The sequence below is a fragment of the Pteronotus mesoamericanus genome, unplaced genomic scaffold (genome assembly GCF_021234165.1).
Source record: "Pteronotus mesoamericanus isolate MK-2021 breed Mesoamerican mustached bat unplaced genomic scaffold, CSHL_Meso_final scaffold_85, whole genome shotgun sequence".
Lineage (NCBI taxonomy): Eukaryota > Metazoa > Chordata > Mammalia > Chiroptera > Mormoopidae > Pteronotus > Pteronotus mesoamericanus.
The window spans coordinates 59,359,937-59,378,562 of record NW_026555329.1 but is presented as its reverse complement, the minus strand read 5'-3'; the positions used below and the strand labels follow the sequence as shown (position 1 = coordinate 59,378,562).

Sequence of the window (18,626 nt, the reverse complement as noted above, 5' to 3'; positions counted from 1 at the left end):
AGTATATCCTGGGCAGAAGGGATCACAGGGCTGCCCAAGTCCCTGGAAGAGAGACCGGAGACAGGATTAACCAGAGAGTCCTGGAACTGACTTCCTCCCATTTCCGTAGTCTCCATTTGGCGAGGGCAGGCAACGCACCCAAAGAGCCAAACGCGGGGAAAACACACAATAGAAGGCCGTAAACTGACCAGTGCCGGGGAGCTAATTGGCCAGGGGGGCCAGACGAGTACCCGAGGTCGCGAATAAGCCCCCTGGTCTGGGGCAAGCACTCGCGAACCCAGGCAGGCCGGATATCCTGCTGCACCAGGGAGCGCACTCATGGAGCCGGCCTGAGAGTGTAGAGCGATCCCCAAAAAATAGTATAGCCCGGAAGGAAGGGGTCACAGAGCTGCCCCAAGCAGGAGTCACACACAGACAGTAGACTCCTGGAAGGCTCAAACAAACAACCCACGGTCACATAGGGTCAACAACTGACATCATCAGAGGCCGGCCCAGAAAGAAAAGAAAAGGGAAAAATAAATAAATAAATAAATAAATAAACAAACAAACAAACAAACAAACCCACCTACTACCATAGAAGTTTAATCCACAAAGTCAGGAAATCTAGACGGCCCAAATGAAGCAGAAGCAAAAATAAATAAGTAAATTATTTAACAAACTCTCACAAAAATGGGAAGAAAAAGAAGTTCCCCCCAAGTGAGTGGAGAAAGGGACTCCCCACAGAGAGCGAAATGAAATAGAGGCAAGGGAACTATCACATATTGAATTCAAAACAATGGTTCTAAGGAAGCTCAATGAGCTCAGCCAGCTCACAGAGAACTATGAGAAACTGCAGAGAAACTATCAGGATCTTACAAAGAACTATATCAGCCTGGAAAAGGACATAGAAACTATCAAGAAGACACAAGAGGATATGAAGAATACCATTTCTGAATTGAAGAACACACTAGAAGGAATCCGAAGCAGGCTGGATGAAGCCAAGGATCGAATCAGTGAGATGGAGGATAAAGTAGAAAAAAGCTCCCAGAAAGAACAAGAAATGGAAAAAAGACTCAAAAAGACTGAGGAGGCATTTAGGGAAATGCAGGACAACCTGAAACAAAATATCTGTATAATAGAGATACCAGAAGGAGAAGAAGAGGAGCAAGGGATATAGAACCTCCTCGAAAAAGTAATGATGGAAAATTTCCCTAATTTGAGGAGAGAAAGGCTCTCATGGATCCAGGAGGCACAGAGGACCCCGCTCAAGAACGACACAAAGAGGTCCACTCCATACACATCATCATTAAAATGGCAAATGTCAAAGACAAAGAGAGAATCCTCAAGGCAGCAAGGGAGAAGGAGAAAGAAACATACAAGGGGGCCCCGATACACCTAGGAGCTGACTTCTCAACAGAAACACTACAGCCAGAAGGGAATGGCAACAAATATTCCAAGCCATGAAAAGCAAGGGCCTACAGCCAAGGCTGCACTACCCAGCAAAGCTCTCAGTTAAAATAGAAGGGGAAATAAGGAGTGTCCCAGACAAAAGAAGGCTAAAAGAATACATCTCTACCAGACCAGCACTCCAAGATATGCTCAGGGGACTGGTTTAAGAAGATGAAGGAAAAGAATGAGAGAGAGAGGAACACAGGTACAAAGAGAAAAGATGAGTAAGTTTCTATCAGTAATATCTCTCAATGTGAATGGACTAAATGCCCCAATCAAAAGACACAGGGTAGCTGAGTGGATAAGAAAACATGACCCACACATATGCTGCCTACAAGAGATCGACCTCAGAGCAAGAGACCTACACAGATTGAAAGTAAACGGATGGAAAAAAATATTCCAAGCAAATGGGCAAGAGAAAAAGTCCGGGGTTGCCATACTTGTATCAGATAAAGTAGATTTCAAAACAAAGGCCATCAAGAGAGACCCAGAGGGGCACTTTATAATACTTAAAGGAATAATCTATCAAGAAGACATCAACATTGTAAACTTATATGCTCCCAATATAGGAGCCCCCAAGTTTATACGGAAATTGTTAGATGACTTCAAAAAAATATAGCCAGCAACACACTGATAGTAGGGGATTTCAACACCCCACTGTCAGAAATGGACAGATCTTCCAAACAAAACATTAATAAACACATTGTGGCGCTGAATGACACACTGAATGAAATATACTTAACGGACATATATAGAACCTTACATCCCAAAGAAGAAAAATACACATTCTTTTCAAATGCTCATGGCAGTTTTTCAAAGATAGACCACATGATAGACAACAAAGCAAACCTCAGCAAATTCAGGAAAATTGAAATAATACCAAACTTTTTCTCGGACCACAAGGGCTTGAAACTGGAAATCAACCTCAAAGAGAAACTTCAAAAACTTGCAAACTCATGGAGATGGAACAGTAGACTCTTAAACAATGAATGGGTCAATAATGAGATAAGAGAAGAAATCAAAAAATTCTGGAAACAAATGAAAATGAACAGACAACAGTCCAAAACCTAGGGGACACAGCAAAGGCAGTCCTGAGAGGGAAGTTCATAGCAATACAGGCTTACCTAAAAAAGATAGAAACATTTCAAAGAAAAGACCTAACACTACAACTTCAACAACTGGAGAAACAACAACAAATAAATCCCACAGCAAGTAGTAGGAAGGAAATAGTCAAGATTAGAGCAGGACTGAATGACATAGAGACAAAAAGAACAATTAAAAGGATCAACCAATCCAGAAGCTGGTTCTTTGAAAAGATAAATAAAATTGATAAGCCTTTAAACAGACTCATCAAGGAAAAAAGGGAAGGACCCAAATTAATAATATCAGAAACAAAAGAGGAGAAATAACAACTGATACCACAGAAATACAAAGGATTGTCAGAAACTACTCTGAACAATTATATGCCAAGAAATTTGAAAATCTTGATGAAATGGACAAATTTTTAGAAAAGTATAATCTTCCAACACTGAAGGAGGAAGAAACAGAAAGCTTGAACAGACCGATAACAGCTGGGGAAATTGAAGCAGCCATCAAGAAACTCCCAGCACACAAAAGCCCAGGGCCGGACGGTTTCACAGGAGAATTTTATAAAACATTTAAGGAAGAGCTAACCCCTGTCCTTCCCAGACTATTCCAAAAAATCCAAGAGAAGGGAAGACTCCCAGACTCTTTCTATGAGGCCAGCCTCACCCTGATCCCAAAACCAGATAAAGGCCCTACAAAGAAAGAAAACTACAGGCCAATTTCGTTGATGAACAGAGATGCTAAAATCCTCAACAAAATATTGGCAAACCACATCCAGTAATACATTTAAAAGATTATCCACCACAATCAAGTGGGATTCATCCCAGGCATGCAGGGATGGTTCAATATATGCAAATCAGTAAACATGATACGTCACATAAATAAAAGAAAAGACAAAAACCCCATGATTATCTCGATAGATGCAGAAAAAGCATTTGACAAGGTACAGCATCCATTTATGACCAAAACACTCAGCAAAATGGGAATAAATGGGTCATTCCTCAACGTAATAAAAGCCATATATGAAAAACCTACAGCCAATGTCATACTCAAAGGGCAAAAACTGAAAGCTTTCCCACTAAGATCGGGATACGACAAGGATGTCCACTCTCACCGCTTCTTTTCAACATCATATTGGAAGTCCTAGCCACAGCAGTCAGACAAGAGAAAGAGATAAAAGGCATCCAAATAGGAAAGGAGGAAGTAAAGCTATCATTGTTTGCAGATGACATGATAGTGTACATAGAGAACCCTGTAGACTCTACCAAAAAACTCCTCAACCTAATAAGTGAATTTGGCAAAACAGCAGGATACAAAGTCAACATTCAGAAATCAAAGGCATTTTTGTACACCAGCAATGCAATAGAAGAAGGAGAAATCAGAAAAAAAATACCATTTGATATAGCAAGAAGAAAAATAAAGTCCCTAGAATAAATTTAACCAAAGATGTAAAAGACCTGTACGCAGAAAACTATACAACATTGAAAAAAGAAATTAAGGAAGACACAAATAAATGGAAGCATATACCGTGCACATGGATGGGAAGAATTAGTATCATCAAAATGTCCATACTACCCAAAGCAATGTATAGATTCAACGCAATCCCTATTATGATACCAATGACATATTTCACAGAAATAGAACAGACAGTTCACAAATTTATATGGAACCATAAATGACCCCGAATAGCTGCAGCCATTTTGAGAAAGAAACACAAAGTAGGAGGGATCACAATACCGGACATCAAACTCCACTACAAGCCGCTATACTCAAAACACTCTGGTACTGGCACAAGAACAGATCCATAGACCAGTGGAACAGAATAGAAAGCCCAGAAATAAGCCCAGGTCTCTATGGGCTCCTAATATTTGACAAAGGGGGCAGAAGCATAAAATGGAGCAATAATAGCCTCTTCAACAAATGGTGTTGGGAGAGCTGGATGGCTACATGCAAAAAATTGAAATTGGATCATCAGCTGACACCATACACAAAAATAAACTCAAGATGGATAAAAGACTTAAATATAAGTCGCAACACCATAAAAGTCCTAGAGGAGTACATTGGTAGAAAACTCTCAGATATAACCATGCAGCAATTTTTTCACTGATATGTCTCCTAAAGCAAGGGACATAAATGAAAGAATAAACAATTGGGACCTCATCAAAATAAGAAGCTTCTGCACGGCCAAAGAAAACATCAACAAAATGAAAAGGGAGCCCACCTTATGGGAAAATATATTCGTTAATGATACATGAGATAGAGGTTTGATCTGCAAGATATATAAAGAACTCACTCGACTCCACTCCGGGAAGACAAATGATCCAATCCAAAAATGGGCAAAGGACCTGGGCAGACGCTTTTCCAAGGAGGAGATACAGAGGGCCCAGAGACATTTGAAAGGATGCTCAGCATCACTAGCCATCAGAGAAATGCAGATCAAAACCACCATGAGGTACCGCCTCACACCGGTCAGAATGGCCATCATAAACAGATCAACAAACAACAGGTGCTGGCGAGGCTGTGGAGAAAAGGGAACCCTCGTACACTGTTGGTGGGAATGCAGGGACTGGAAGGGGGGGGAAGAAAAGGGGTAAAAAAAAAAAAAAGGAGGGAAAAAAAAAAAAAAAAAAAAAAAAAAAAAAGGGGGGGGGGGGTGCAGCCAGTGTGGAAAGCAGTGTGGAATTTCCTGTTCTGTTCCAAGAGAAATGCTAGCACCAATGTTTACCCACAGAGAGTACATTTGTTACTGCTATTATACAACTAGGTTCCTTGAATCACAAATAGCAGTTTCGGAATTTGCGCGTAATTAAAAGTCTTTTGTCCCAAACCCCAAGCTTTGTCTCCTCAATAATCCATAGAAGGTGCCCTCCATCCAATTACACCATGTAACACTGTTTTAGGGGATGTGTCAAACTCCCATTGAACAGTTCTCCTCTATCCCAGCCCGGCCTGCACAGAGCTATGCAGAGCCTTCCAATCAGATGTGGCCCATGCCCAGGCCTGAAGCACAGGTCTCCTTTTTCCCTAAGTCTACAGCCACCCATTGTCTCCTAGCCTCAGCTTTAACTTCCAAGGGCTCCAGGATCCAAGCTTCCTCAGGAGGGAGAGACAGTCTGAAAGAAACTGGATACAGTTCCTACATGATCAGTCTGTTCAGATGAAATCTGAGCTTTCAGTACTTTAAAGATAAAACAAAACTTCTGATAATGTAAAAAACGAGATAGGAACTTGTACAGATAGCAGAATTAATCTTCCATATATTCAGAGTGTTACATGTAAAATATTAAGAATATAATGATGAAAAAACATAAGAAATGTATTTTGAGAGATCTGGAAGTCATATATGAATATATCTCCAGGCACTGGAAGTTAGAGACATTCTGAGTCATGACTGAAAAAAGAAATGTAATTGATTTGAATTGGGACATGAGCCTCCATGCCTAATAGGATTTGTAAAAAAGAGGAATAGAGATGTTCTTGTGCTACTGTTTTAGCCTAGTATCCTCAGACTTGAATTTTAAGAGAAGCTAAGAAAGAGAGAAAGAGAGAGAAAACAGTGATAGCAGTTTTTTATCAAAGAAAATTTAAAATATAGCCATAATCTGAGGCTTTGTGATAATGAATAAACAGAAGCATCAGACTGATTGGCTTTCCATCTGTGGTTTTACTTCATTTCAGCTCTTCATGCTATCCCATCATTAACCATTCGGTTCCATGCCTTCTTTTATTTCTCACATATACACTCTTCATTAGTCTTCCCCTACCTGAACTACTTAGGAAGAGCTCTCCTGCACTCTTTGGTAGATTATAAGTATTTACATGAAATCTTTCTCTTTGGAGCAAGATGTACTTACATTTAATTACAATCCACCTCATTCCGATGCATTAAGCAGCCAACAAAGCTGTCAGCAGCACTTTTTGGCTAGACTTGTCAGTTTACTCAAAAGAAATACATTCAAGATTACTCCTTTATCTACCTAAAGGAAGTAAAGAAATAAAAACAAATTTGCCACTATTCTTGTAGAGAAGATAATCATTACTTAAAAATAAAAAACAAACAGTAGGAGTTGAGAGCAAACTGCAGCTTCTCATGGTCCAGAAAATACTATGTGAATTTAATAGAGGTTATACCTATTATATTTATACTATAGTTACCCAGAACAACAGTTGAAAGACTTTATAGATATCCTTTGAATAGCAGAGATACCTTCTGAACTATATAAAACAATACCACTTTTTTTTGGATTGGGGGAAGATCTATGTCCCATTTCTTTCAAGTTCTTTTCATACTGACGCAATACATAGAACATGAGAAAAATCCATCCAATATTTCCATGATTAAAAGAGATCTATGAAGGGAATTCACTGACTAGGATGAAATCTATGAGAGCTGCACATATTCTTGGATGCCACCAAGTGCTTATATGGTTTATTGTTTTAGCACCAGAAGGGGCCATACATCTTGCTATACATTTTCAGGTCACTTCCTGCTACTGTAGTATTTAAATAGACTACCAGTGGATGTTACTTTTCTACTTTATTGGGGAAAAAAATCCTTATTTTGTTTTCACTTAAGCTAGGAAAACCAATGGATTCATAAAGTTTTAGGGAAAATATCAAAAAATCTAGTTGAATGATTAAATGAGGAATGGGTACATGAAATGGGTAATTTTGCCTTATATACTATCATGCTACTTTGTATTTCTTGCCACTACAATCACTTAGTGTTTCTTGCAGTAAATGTGTTCACTGCATGTTGCTTGGGGAAAAGGCAGAGAAAGCTGATGGGCAACTCTGGGGATAAATACGGAGAAACAGGCAGCAGACTGTGGCTCAGGTTTCTGTCTCAGTGGGGAAAGTGCACAAGACCTTACTGATAGCTAAAGGGAGGAATCTTGGCGACATATGGCCGTTAAGGCAAGTAGTGAGAGAGCAGTCAGACTAACCAACCAGACAGCTCTGGAAACCAAAGAATGTGCAAAGAGGGTAGGAGAATGAAAGTGATAAATGTCCACGCTCCTTAGAACACCATGGTAGCAGGAAGCTTGAAATCAAAAGTAGCAATGTAAAACACTCAAAACTCTGTTCTTGAAAAAATCATGGTTCATCTTCCCCCCAGAGATTAGTGCTTTGAAATGTACATGCTAACTTATGTCAAACCTTAACTCCTACCACTTTTGTGAGGAAAGCCATTTTTACAGAATAGTACAGGGGTTAAAAACAGAAGCTGTGAAATCAGCAGACTTAGGTTCAAAGCTTCTTCCTTTAAGTCACAGTTACGACTTTAAAGAAGCTAAAAGATGAAAAACAAGAACAATAATGATGAGTTCTATCATAGGATAATAAAGATTATAGGAGCATACAAAGTGTTTGGTACCATGAGTGTCCCAACAAATGGTTATTATAAATAATGAAGAAATTACAAAGCTAGTGTTTCTGCACACAAGCAATGCTGACTACCAGATAAACCCTCTGCCAGTATAGAGATTAAGGTAAAATGTCAATGGAGGGAAAACTGAATGAAGTTGTATGTACTAAGCGGTGGCAAACATCCTGTCCCACAGGGTGTGTTGCCCCAGTCCCTCAAAAATATCTACCCTATACTTATACCAGTTATAGAATCACTAAAATTAATGTGCTTGTCTTTTAAAATGTACCTTTGTCCTTATTAATTTTGGTCATTTACAGACCAGCATGAATTATATGGATCAATCAGTTAAGAAATACACAACTCAGTAGTCAATATAAAGAAATGGAGATTTGATTGGAGAAAGAGACAGAACTGCTGACTAATTTGGGAACCTAGAACACTTGACAAAAAGGAGGATCCAGAAGAGGAGGAGAAAGAGTGATGCTGGCTTTCCAAGCGGAGCCTGACGTATTCTGTATCTGGGGGAGGTGGGAGAAGAATAAACCAGGAAGGACCCTGAGTAACATTCCATTGTATGTATGCACCACAGCTTTTTTATCCACGTCTCTATCAATGGGCACTTGGGTTGCTTTCATATCTTGGCTATTGTAAATAATGCTGCAATGAACATAGGACTGCATGTATTCTTTCAAATTAGTGTTTTGGGTTCCTTTGGATAAACATCCAGGAATGGAATCACTGGGTCAAAAATCAGTTTTAACGCTTTGAGGAACCTCCATACTTTTTTCCACAGTGGCTGCATTCCCCCTAACAGTGTACTGGGGTTCCCTTTTCTCCATATCCTCGACAATACTTGCCATTAGTGGATTTATTGATGATGGCCATTCTGACAGGTGTGTGGTGATATCTCACTGTGGTTTTAATTTGCATCTCTCTGACAATTAGTGATGTTGAGCATCTTTTTATATGTCTATTGGCCATCTGTATGTCCTCTTTGAAGGAATCTCTATTCAGGTCTTCTGCACACTTGTTAATTGATTTGTTGGGGGTTTTTTTGGTGTTGAGTAGTATGAGGAAAGGGGGGTTGAGGGACTGGGTGAAAAAAGTTAAGGGATTATAAAGTACATATTGGTAGTTACGAAACAGTCATGGGGATGTCAAGAAAAACATCAGGAATATAGTCAATAATTTTGCAATAACTAGGTCTGGTACCAGGTGGGTGCTAGAAATACCAGGGGGAATACCTTATAAAGTATGTGATTGTCTAACCACTAGCATGTATACTTGAAACTAATACAAAATAATATTCAAAGTGAACAGTAATTAAAATTTTTAACTGAAAAAGGTGGAAAGATGCTAAGCTAAACCTTTTTTTCTTTGAGACCTGCCTGAGTGTCTGAAAGACTGGGTCCTTTGTATTACTTGAAAAATTTTCTTAAACTGTTTGGGGTATAGGGTGTAGGTTGCCAATTCCTTTTATATCCTTTCCTCTTAAGGCCAATCTGAGTCATCACAATGATTCTCAAGGGATCTTTTAAGTAAAAGGTATCTTTATTCTGAGATTAATAGTGTGTAATGCCAGTGGATTCATCAAAGTGTAACAATGGTTATAGTAAAACAACTTTCTGCACTGAGCCTCTACCATAACCTGGGATGAGAAAGATCTCTATTTTCTCATTTGTTCACATTTCTTTTAAAATGCCACTGTTTTTTATATCTCTCTCAATAGATATGTTTTATAAAAAAGGAGCATTGCTATTTTTGGTGCAAGTGGTCTGCAAGAATTCTAAGCAGCTTATGGGATCAATTCCATCCAATACTTTCAACCTCCTATGTGTCCCCGTTTTCTTAAATGACTAGAATTCAATATCTGTCTCCCAAAAATATATAACTATGCTTATCCTACATCTGCAGGACCTGACTGGGGCAAAACATGACTATAAGAGAAGGGAGGAGAGACAGGTCTTATTTATTTTTCTCATTTAGATCACAGCCAGACTTGTTTGAGGTAAATGCCTATTTTTATGCACCGTAAGCCATGGCTGCATCCTCTATTTTAGAAGAGAAACAACATACCTTTTCTAAACATTTGTATCTCAAAATAGCTAAAGATACTTCAATAAAAGAGATAATTTATAAAAATAGAGAACATATTTCATTACAGTCCTCTAAACTTTAGGAAAGGGATTTTTTTTAAAAATTAGGATGATCCTTTCATGCAAGAGTTAACTACCATGACATTTAGGCTATCTTTTACTTTTAAAATCAATTGACTTTCAGAATGATAAATCCCCAAAATATATCATATAAGAAAATGATGAACATAATGCATTCTCCCACAAATCCAAAAAATTATACCAAAGTCTAAGAACATGGAGGGAAATCTGAAATATATGCACACACACATACATTTGTATATATGTTTAAGAGTTCTAATAATCTCTAAATAAAAGAGAAATATCTCAGTGCAAGGGATTTGTGCAAAATACTATTTATTTATTTTTTTCTTTTTAGTGAGATTTTTAAAATTCATTTTATTGTTGAGGGACTTTTTTTCATTTTAATTATTTTATTATTTATTTATTTATTTTTTCAAATACATTTGTCTCTGCCTACCCCCCACCACTTTCCCTTGCCCCCTCCCTCCCTCCCTCCCTTCCTCCCTCCCTCCCTCCCTCCCTCAACTCTTCCACTTTGGTTTTGTCCATGAGTCCTTGCTATATGTTCCTTGACTTTCCCCTTCCCTTCCTTTTACAACAAAATAAATACAAATAATAATACAGATGCAACTGTTAAAACCCATTATTTATTAATAAATGTAAACTAAATGCAAACTGAAATAAGAGTGGGTTTTTATTATTTTCATTTTTTTTCCTTTGACATATCTAATGGCAAAGGACCCTCCCATACACCATTGACAGGAGCACCCACTGGGATCTGCTTTCCAGATGGGAGTCTGACAAAATGAATCAACAGCCTTATGCATAACTTTGTGGCAGAACCTTTTCTTTCAGTAATTTACTCTAAAATAATAATTAGATAGTAGGAAGTAGGACTTGGAAGTCAGATAGTCCTGGATCTGAATCTTATGTTAACCACCCATTTATTAGGCCTATGAGACAAAGCTATTTTACACTTACTTTTTTTTTAAGAAGAATGTTATTTTATTTTCAAGTTTTTGAGAATTGTTTGTAGAAAAAATAAAATGACAAGAACACACACAATAAATGAAATCTTTCACTGAACTACAAACTCTTAGCAGAGGAAGGGGCTTTTGAAGTATTTCAGACTTGCTCCTTCTTGAGCCACTTCTAAAATGTCTCTCACTTAGGTGACCAGCTTCCTCAAATCTTTCCCAAGTTTTATGTAGTTTATCTCCTAAAAACAACTCATAATTTTTAATCATTTATAAGAAAGAATAAAATAAGGGAGAAAGGCCCTTTGTGTTATATGTTTTTAGAGAAAAGTCACATCCTTGAGGTAGCTTTGTAATATGAAGAGCACAGTACTGGCTTTAAAAAGCAACAACAATAAATTCTGTGCACTTGCATTATTTAAATATGAACAGCTGATGTCATCTTCCTCTATAAAAAGTAGCAAGTTATATTCCTTCAAGTACATTAATTTAATTGTAGTTCATATAGTTTTACACTTAGGATGAGGCTGAAACAAAAACAAAACTACCAGCTAACACAGAGCTGTTAAAAAATCTTTAAAAAATTATCGTGAGAAGCAATAAATGAAAATCAATCTTGGAAAATAAAACACATTTTCAACTACATAAACAAATTCTACTACTTACTGAAAATTCGTACTTGAACAAGAATAAAAAAATCCCACTGTTGGAAAATCCTGATTACAATAAAAAAATACATTAAATAGACATAGTTTAAGTAAATGTGATTATTTGCTCATTTCAGAAGGTCTACTGGTCCTACTGCTAGCCACACTAGCCTCTGAGTTCTCAACAAAGCGTGACCAGTTCTTCCAAAAAGGTAGGGTGAATGACAACCATGTTGTCAAAGTTGGCTTTTGTGGCTCCCATTTTTATTGCAACAGCAAAACCCTGCAGCATTTCATTACATCCAATTCCTTGCATATGGATCCCAACCACCTTCTCCTCTTAGCACAAATCATTTTTATCATATATTTTGTTTTCCTTTTGATAACTGCATGATACATTGAGGTAAAGGTGGTTGAACAGATCTTCACATTTTCTTTTCCATATTTAGAAATGGCCTCATCTTCTGTGAGTCCCACTGTGCCAATAGGGGAGTGGCTGAAGTCCACAGTGGGGATATTTTCATAATCTAATTTGGAATCTTCTTTGCATTCAAAAAGTCTATGGGCAAGTTTTCGGCCAGCAGCTACAGCAACTGGAGTAAGAAAAGCTTTTCCACATACTTCCCCAACTGCGTAGCTGCCTTTAATGTTAGTATTCTGGAATTCACCTATAATGATGTGACCTTTGTTGTCAGTTTGAATCTCTACTTTGTTTAAATTCAGGCCCCTGGAATTTGGGTCCCACCCAGTGGCCCACAGCAGGCAGTCAACATCTGGAATCATGATCCAGGTGTGCTTCCTACCAGGAACTGAAGTAACCAGGGAGAGCTCCAGGCCTGAGGAGGTTTTTTTAACTTCCTTGACCTGCCAGTACTTCAGGACCTCTATGTCAGCAATCTCTAGCTCTTCAGTGCAGTTGGAACTGATTACTGAATCAAAATTTCTAAGTACCTCATTATGCTGTATCTAAGTGATGTCTTAGAGCCCAGGGCAGAAAGGATCCCAGCTATCTCCACAGCAATGACCACCAATGACACTGTGGCTAGGCAATGCTTCCAGTTAAAAAAATTCATTATTGGTTATTCCTAGACCAGCACCTGGGATCTGGCTCTCCTGCGGATTCAAGGGCAAGTCACCTGTTTCATTTAGGATGTGAGGAGCAGTATATTTTTTCCATTGACCTCTACTGAGGGCCTGGGATCACCTGTAAATGCCACACGGCCAGGGATGATTTCTACATGGGCCTTGGTTAGATTATTTTCATAGATGGTGTTCTGACAGCTCACATAGGCATCCTGCTTTTCCTTTATAACCTGACAACTGAATTTACTGTCATAACTTTGAGAGCCATAATCAGCACGATCGCTCATGAATTCAGAGTGGACAGCCGAGTTCCACATTACCTATTCAGGTACATATCCAACATTCACGCAAATGCCACCCAGCTTGTGGCTCTCTGCCACCATGACCCTGGCACCCAGCTTGGCCTGCCAGCAAGCACTGGCTAGCACATCAGAACCACTGCCAATCACCAGGTAGTCCTAGGGCCAGGGGCCAGTGAGGGGCAATGGCTCCTGACAGCGCCCTATTTCATGGGCTACAGCAAGGGCCAGCAGGGGGCAACACTTTCTTATTTAACATTCATAGCCTTCTAAAGAAGTCTTGATTTCTTTGGTCACATCCCTGAATGAGAATCAAGAGGAGTAACTACCTATTAAGATTATTACATTTAGTGGAGAAAAAATATATAAAATATTAGCATACTATGTAGCATCTGATATATATTCAGAAAATTTTGGCCATCCTTAAAGAGCTAATATTTATGAGGGAACAGATGTGGAAGCATGAGGATGTTCATTAATACATTTTGAGTAACAGCAAAAACCTGGCCAGAAGAGAGTTTAATGGAATATTATTTGACAGTGATTAACTTCTCCATTCTCCCCTTCTTCTACAGTAACAAAATGTTTAGCTGGGAACCTGATTATCCAGACTATTCTCTAAATTTTCTAGTTTTTCTTTGAACATGTGCATAATTTCTGGCAAAGTGCTAAGTGCAACTTCAGCATTGTAACTTCAAAGACACGTAAAAACGTAGGCCTTGTCATTTCCCCTTTTACCTTTTCCATTGACATAGTTGTGAGTCATCAGGGACAAACAAGGAAGAAAATAATACCCCAGAGATGGTGGAAAAACGATAAAAGGGCTTCAGGTTCTGACATTTCTGAGTGCAGACTATCACCACTGACTATATAGGAGAGTGCTCTATCAGTCAGGGCAGACAAGCAAAGAGAAAAAACTTGATTTTTACTTGAGACACACAGTCAGTTGCAGTTTCAACATGCAATCAAGCCATAGTCTAACTAAGTCAGCAATTTAAAATCACAGTGTTTCATGACATGGCAAATCATCGCTATATTTTAAATTCAAAAGTTGAATCGCTAAGCCATGCACAGGGCAATCTTTGTTAAAAATGCTTCTCTTTCTCTCTCTCTATTTCCCTTCCTCCCTGCTCTCTCTCCTTCTGTATGCATGTGTGTGTGTACATACTTAGAAAAATGTCAGGAAAGAGATAAACTAAAATGTTAAAGATATTTATCTCTGATGGAATTTTGAGTTTAATTTTCTAAACATCTGCAATGAAAATCTTATAATCATGAAAAATATTTTTCCAAAGAACAAAGAAACACACTTTTAAAGCATTAAAGTATTATTCTTTTGTTTCTTTTTTATTAAAGATTTTTATTTATCTTTCTTTAGAGAGAGGAAGGGAAGGAGGGAGAGAAAAATGGAGAGAAACATCCATGTGCAAGAGAAATATTGACTGGTTGCCTCTTGCATGTCCCCAACCAGGTATCTGGCCTACAACCCAGGCATGTGCCCTAATCAGGAATCAAACCTTTGACCTTTTGCTTTGCAGGATGATGCCCAACCCACTGAGCCAAAACAGTCAGGGCTATTTGCTTTATTTGGAGAATCCCCAAAGCTGTAATCAGAAAGGTTTGACTATTTTCTTGTCACTATATGAAATATATATATACAGACACACACACACACACAAATATACATACACATGCATAAAAATGTGTATATGTATGATACAGAAAACAAGTCACCAAAATCTCCTTTAAACAATTACTTCAAGGGGGAAGCCAAGAATGATAAAATTATGATATATAACAACCAACTATAAGCTCTAAGGCATAAAATGTAATCCAGATGTATCTTAAAGAGCTGGTTGCTGAACTAATTATAAGTGTCCAAAGAAAATGTAAAAAATAGTAACTTAATAGCAATGTTTTATATTTAAAATAGCAGATCCATATTTATAATACTGAGTAACAGTAACAGAGAAGTTGGAGGAAGCCGGTTGGTAAAATGGAAAAGACTGTTGGTGGTGGGTAATGTATTTCAGGTCTGCTATTGCTAAAATCTCAAAGGAACTTCTCTCTTGACGATTAGAGAAAAAAAATTGTAAGCATTATACTTGTTAAAATCAAATAAGAATTAAAAAATATGATCCAGGAAAAGATAAATGCAAAGACTAGATAGTACATAAGGCAAAAACTGGAGAATGTGTAACACAATTAGGATGCATAAATATGAAATTGAATTAACACGAGATGAAGATGTTGAAAAATATACTAAAATTTCAGATAAAGCCAAAAATTGACTATATGATGTTTTCAAGGGCCATTTAATGAAAAGTTACATGACATGTCAAAAATATAAGGCGATCTTAAGACATCTATAAAATGCAAACTAAAGAAAGACACAGTGATATCACCTAAAATAGGAGTCAAGCAAAATCAAACAGAAGGGGAGTATTTTTAGTTATTTATTAATTCAAGAACTATTTACTGAGCACTATTCTGTGCCAGGCACTGTGCTAGGGACTGAGGCTAAATAAATCCACAAACCCTCATGAAACTTAGGTTCTAATGGGGACAAACAGAGAACACCACAATTAAAGATGCATATAAGTGATAAATGATAGGAAAATAAATAGAAGGGGATAAAAGGAATTTGGGGGAGAAATATAGTCACAATTTTACTTTACAACAGCGTATCCAGGAGATTCCACAATAAAAACAGTAACATTGAGCAAAAAACTGGGAGGGGGGGTGAGGGATGGGTCATAAAGAATTATAGAAGAAGGACATTAAACAGAGGGACCAGCAAAACCACAGCCTAGTGGAGAACATGCCTGAGTGATTCAGGAGCAGCAAGGAGGCCAGGGAAGCTAGAACAGAAGAAGTGAGGGCATGAGAGGCGATTAGATAAGTGCTTTTAACCCTTGAACAATGTAGGGGTTAGAGGGGCTGCCTATGCAATTGAAAATTTGCATATAACTTTTGACTCAGAGTTGAATGAACACTGCAGGGATTTTGCCTTTTATTTTGAATGAGACAGGAAATTAAGGGGAGGGCATGATCTAACTTACATTTGAACAAAAATCACCTGGCTGCTTTCTGAGGCAAAGCAGGGAGAACTATGGGAAGCCAGTGCAATAATCCAAGTCAGAGGTGATGAAGGCTCAGACAGAGCATAGCAGCAGTTGCAGATCATAAGAAAATGCAACCTAGGGGAAGCTTGCTGAGAGAGTAAATGTAAATTGTGAGAGAGAAGGAAAAATTGAAGATGGCCTCAAGAACTTTGGCCTGAACAGAAAGAGTAAAGTTATTTACTGAGATAAAGCATAAAGTGGAATTTAGGAATGGAGTTGGAGAAAGAGCCACACCTCAATTTTGGACACCTCAAATTTGAAGTATATTAAATACATAAGTAGGCAGCTACATATACAGCTCTGGAGTTCAAGTAAGAGTCCAGTTTAGAAATAAAAATTTATGAGTTACCCATGTAGAGAATACAGGGATGAGAGAACCATGCAAACAGTGTAGACAGAAAAGAGAAGTGGCCCAAGGAATGAGTCCTGGGGACTCCAATATTTAGAAGTTGGCAGATGAGAAGGAATCAGCAAAAGTGACTGACGTGGAGAGTAAAGTAGGTGTTCAGTGATACAGTCAGGAAAACCAGGCAAGTGTGGTATTCTGAAAGTCACATGAACAAAGCCTCACCAAAAAGGCAGTGATAATTGGCAAAAGCCATTGCAGGTCAATACAATGTGGACCAAGGATGTTGCCTATTGGATGTAGCAATCTTGAGGGCACTGGTGAAATTGATGAAGACAGTTTTTTGGAGTGGTAGAAACAGATCCTGTTTAGAGTGGCAACCAATAGGAGGGCAAATGGAGATGATGATGAGTATAGGACATTTTCCAAGTTTACCTGAAACTAGAAGGCAAAAATGGGTCAGAAGTTTAGAGGATTCTTTTTTTTAATGTTAGAACTAACAGTATTGGAAGAAACATCCATTATCTTAACCACATTCACTGATTAATTTGTATTATCATATATGAAGCTAATAACTTGAAAGAAAACACCAACACTTTAATTATAAATGGTTTTAATGCAAAAATAAAATTCTGTTCTTAAGGATGTAATGTTTAGCTGTGAGCACTCACACAGAGTCTGTTTCAGGATGGGAGGAAGTCCTTCCAAAGTCAATCATAGAACTCTTTTCCACATTTTCCAATATTATATGCTTCCTTCTGTTTTAGCAAAAATAATAGATAGCCCTGGCTGGTGTGGCTTAGTGGATTGAGTGCTGGCCTGGCAACAAAAAGGTAGCCAGTTTGATTCCCAGTCAGGGCACATACCTGGGTTGTGGGACCAGGTCCCCAGGAGGGTGCATGCGAGAGGCAACCACACATTGATGTTTCTCTCCCTCTCTTTCTCCTTCCCTTCCCCTCTCTAAAAATAAATAAAAAAAATCTGTTGTTTCTAAAAAGATAATCTCTTATTAAAAACTTCTGAAGTCATAGTAAGCTTTTCTAAAAACACATGCAATACATAACTTTTATGATTAATGTTACCGCCAAAGGACTGTAACCATAATGGCTGAATTTCATGAGGGGTTACACTGAATGTTTACCTCAGGCCTCATTTAAAATAACTAAAATAACAAAAGCCTTTTTAAACAACAGGATGAAAATATTGTCTCTCTTAAAGCTTAGTTTTTAATTCATCCAATTCTTCTCTGAGTTCATAATTTTAAATCTTTGATAATCTAATTCATTCCCTATATAATTGTTTTAAAATTTGATTTTCCCAAAGTAAGTCACATACAAACCTTAATCACTGCTCACAGATATTTGCCAATTATTGATCAGATCAAATACTAATGTTTCTAGCTATTATATAACAAAATAGCTTTTTAAACTTTTAATAATCTAGTATTCTATCAAGCATCACTATTTCAGTAAGTGCTCTCTTTTTCAGTGTCTTTTAATTAAATATCTGAGTACTGTAATTATTTTCCTCAGATGTTTTGTTTTCTCTTTTTTTTTGTATTCCTTAAATTATGTTTATATTTTGTTCTGGACATGTTAAAACAAAAATTTCAAAATAATTCCTTAAATCATCTATTATTAAATATTAGTATAGTTGGCATTAGTTAAAAATAATGACTTTTTTTTCAGTATGAGTGATTATATCTTTTAGTGGGAACTTTATCCTATTCTAACCAGGACAAGTTTTCCTGAATTCAATTTTCTTATCATTGTTGTTCACAGAACTGGGAAGTTACAGAGGTCTGCAAATAATGTCTATTTGACTGTTAGTCTCATTCATATTTAAACTATTTTTACTGAACAGAACACTAATATTTCTATAATATTTCACAAAACATTTTTCCCATCTTGATAGACTTTTGTTTTTAGCAATTTATTTTTTCATCTTTTCATATCTTACATATCTTATTGTGGGTCTTCTAGCTACACTGTAAACCAGGTCAGCACCCCAAAAAGAAGAAACTCTGATTTTTTGTCATAAAAGTTGGTCTTAAAATGTCCCCCATAGTCCCTCAAGCAAGGCAGGGCATAAACCTGTTAATCTCA

At 37.6% G+C, this 18,626-nt stretch overlaps 1 protein-coding gene and 1 pseudogene across 2 annotated transcripts in view; both read right to left on the bottom strand.

The window, feature by feature from the left end:
* PTPRZ1 (protein tyrosine phosphatase receptor type Z1) overlaps window positions 1–18,626 on the bottom strand; it is a 203,839-nt gene that overhangs the window by 168,434 nt on the left and 16,779 nt on the right. The gene's annotated exons all lie outside the window — the stretch shown is intronic.
* Window positions 11,850–13,803, bottom strand: LOC129062928 (glutathione reductase, mitochondrial-like; annotated as a pseudogene).